The sequence below is a fragment of the Sinocyclocheilus anshuiensis genome, unplaced genomic scaffold (assembly GCF_001515605.1).
Source record: "Sinocyclocheilus anshuiensis isolate Anshui unplaced genomic scaffold, SAMN03320099.WGS_v1.1 scaffold690, whole genome shotgun sequence".
NCBI lineage: Eukaryota > Metazoa > Chordata > Actinopteri > Cypriniformes > Cyprinidae > Sinocyclocheilus > Sinocyclocheilus anshuiensis.
Window position 1 is genome coordinate 40,377 of NW_015547715.1, and position 3,508 is coordinate 43,884.

The following is a 3,508-nucleotide window of genomic DNA, read 5'->3' on the forward strand; positions in this document are numbered from 1 at the left end:
TTTTATCAGTTCTTTTGTCTTTGGGTCGTTATATTTCTCACAGATTTCTGCTTGTTCTAAATCAGATACAGATAAAGTAGCACAGTAAAGATTACATTAATATGAATGCATTAGTGAGAGCGATTGCGTGTGTGAATTAATTCTACCTGGAGAATTAAGCTATTTTATTGAGAAATCACAGAACAGTGTTGACAATACATTTCCGCGCTGAATGATTCTGTGCGCGTGATGTACGCGCTACTGTCTGTAGCCTATGTGTGTGTGTTACAGTGCAGCAGCACATTACATTAGAACGGCGATTAACTTACCTGTACAATAAGCTGTTTAAAACGTGCATTCTCCCGTTCAATTTCGAGCATCCAGTAATATAATCACACATGTCTTGTGGAGTGCTTTCTGAGTATGCATTTATTTATCATTTGAACTGTTTGGAAACGGAGAGTAAATGTGGAAGTCCTTCAAAGATTTCTTATCCTGTTGTGCCCTCTATAGGACCAAGCTTAAAGCGTCATGGCAGAGCATTGAAGTCGACTAGTCGATTAGTCGGTGCAACCCCTACGCTACACTGCTAATATTTGTCATAAACAGCCTTTATTGCTATAAAAATACCATGAGCTGCGTACAAAACGCATACAGAAAATATATCGTCATAATCACGTCTATTTGCTTTCATATTTCATGTGTAGAAAAAGAGTGAACGCTCTCTGACCAGAGCCAGCGCCAGCGTAGCTGAGGTAACGAAAGGGGGCGATGATGTAGCACAAAGTAAAAAAAAAACATAGGCTATGTGGCCCATTCTCGTATTTGTCGGATCGTAAACAAACCTGCCCGCTACTATTAATACTGGGTTCACACAGATAGTGTTTTGGTCGTGAGACAGGTCAGTGGGTTTTTTTTTAAACCGCAAGGTCTAGAGACGTGTTTTTAGAAGCTGAATTAGCCTTTTGAAGTGTAAGCTATATCTCAATTTGCATGTATAGCCTATTTGTTTTTTTGAGTCTTCTCCTCCCATCCCATTTCTACCAGTGATCCTTTCCTTCCCGCGGTACTCAGCACTGTTGTAGGTTGCCAAGTTGAGGGGACAAATGGGTTGAAATTGTGTGAGAAGTAGGGGTGCAACGGTTCAACTTACTCGCGATTCGGTTTGTATCACGGTTTTAGAGTCACGGTTTCGGTACGGTTCGGTCTGTGCTATGTTTAGGGAAAAACTATATTGTCAAATAAAGAAAATAAGAACAAATAATCTAACTACAAGCAACAGCACAAATAAATACAATAAAGTAAAGATACAAATAAAATAAACAGTGCTTTTCAGGTTTTTTAGGTAGGTCTAACATTAGTTTTTAGGTACAGAAATTGAATAAAGTAATCAAATGTAAAATAACATTGCATATTTGACTGTATAAATTAAAGATTAATCCTTATTAAAGTTACAAAAGTTATTCAATCAAGAGCAGTGAGAGATTTCCGTGTTGTTGCTGTTTGATTAATATTAAGAAAGTGCTGTCACTTTAAGAGAACGCATTGATCCAGTGCACTGATACTGTACGTTCAGCTGACTGTCTGCTAGGGTACTCACCAAGATGAGCATTTTGACATAATTGTTTTGTGAATTTCTGAGTTCTGAGACGTGGGTTCACGCGCTTCAGTTGAGCAACCACACAGATCTTCTCACTAAGCGCGCGAGTTCGCGTCTTCTGGCTCTTTCATATTTAAACCGGCAAGGCTTAAATGAGTTTAGTTTAAACACAGATAGCAACGTGTGCTGTTCAGGTCTCACCTGCGCTATCAACAGTTATTCCAGCATAAAGCACTCGCATTGAACAAAGAGTGACTGGTTTGTCCACGTATAGTTGTTTTTTTTTCTCTCTCATCGCTCTTGTTGTAATGTATTGAGAAGCCAGAATTTGTATCCATCAACAGAAACATGCATTAGACGAACTCTAACAAACCATATTACAGATGCATTGTCAGATTTAAGCTGAACTGCGGTCCTAGTGCATGCCGAACCGTGTGTGGAGAACGGTACGGTTCGATTTTTTACCAAGAACCGTTGCAACCCTAGCGAGAAGGATGCGTTTCATACAAGATCTGGCAACTGGGCAACCTTGCAATTTGTTGACGTGATTATTCATATAATGAAGTTTGGGCCATACAAATTACGGGAGTTTTAATGGAGGCGAATGTAGCAAACATAGGCTATAAAATACGCCCAGTGGGATTTTTTTTATAGAAAGATTAAAAATACGGGAAAATATTTAAACGGGATAGATAGCGGGATAGAATTGTAAAATACGGGAGAATCCTGGGAAAAACGGGAGGGTTGACAGGTATGGTTTTAGACTGATGTATTATGCGCGACAAGCTGCTATAAAGACCTGAGACGAGCACAGCATTCAAACACAAATTCAAAGACGTCCGTAGCACATTTAGTTTGAAATAAAATGGAAAAGTACCGCGGTGGAATGAAAACTGCGTTCTGAGTGAATGACCCTACTAAAAGGTACTTAGCAAATATAGATGGCAGAGTAGCAGCTATTGAATAAAACAAAATCGCATAGGCAACAAATTCGAAAATCTGACATCCAGGAAATAATATGTCTTAGGCAGCAGTTTTACCACAAATACAGACAAGTGACACCACCACAACCACCAGAAATACTTAATTGTGTCTGCTTTACACTGAAACACCGACCGATTCCCTGACATAACACATTCATTGCGACCTATTTAAAAGATGCATCATTTTAAGTTAGAACAACTTGAACAGCAACAAACAATAACAATACAGCGAAATAATAAACTAACTACGACCATCTAGCCCTCTATTAAACATTAAAGAATTATTTCATCACACTTCATCTTACAGCTTACTCAGTAGTGCTGCATTCTTAGTTGAACCGCTTGAACGGAAAGTTTGTGTCAGATGTAATAATGCGACTTTGTGAAACGAACTGCCCTAAATTGTTGCTATAGTAGGATCATATTAATGCTAGAAAGCCTATGCATTTGGCAACTGTATTTTTTTAAATAAACCATTATATTTCATAAATAAAATCTATTTTCACACTCATCTTGAGTGAGGGGGCGGGATAGTCCGAGTGAGGGGGCGATTTTGTATGAAGAACATGTGAGAATAAATCTGTTCTCAAATGCTAACAATAACTCAGCATCCACTCTCTTCTCTTATCCGGGATACTCTTCTTCGATGTTTGTACTTAACCCTTTAGGCGCCAGGGATTTTTGAGAAAAATGCTGGATTTTGACATCAAGATTTCAAAAGTTTGTGGCTTGAAAGGGCTTAAAGATAGAGATCTACTGTAAATTAGAAAAATGTTGGGCATGACCGAACGTTTATGTGGGGTGTAAATATACTCGTCTAATTTGCATATTATGACGTCATCAGATGCGGCCATCTTGAATTTCAAAATATTGAGGAAATAGTAGATATTGAATTGACGTTTGAACTTATTTGCATGTTTGTTTGTTTTTTTTTAATCTTTTTAAC

General features: G+C 38.2%; 1 protein-coding gene across 1 annotated transcript in view; it reads left to right on the forward strand.

The window, feature by feature from the left end:
• Positions 1-3,508, forward strand: part of LOC107704107 (myosin-IIIb-like) — a 48,073-nt gene that overhangs the window by 36,415 nt on the left and 8,150 nt on the right. The window lies entirely within an intron of this gene.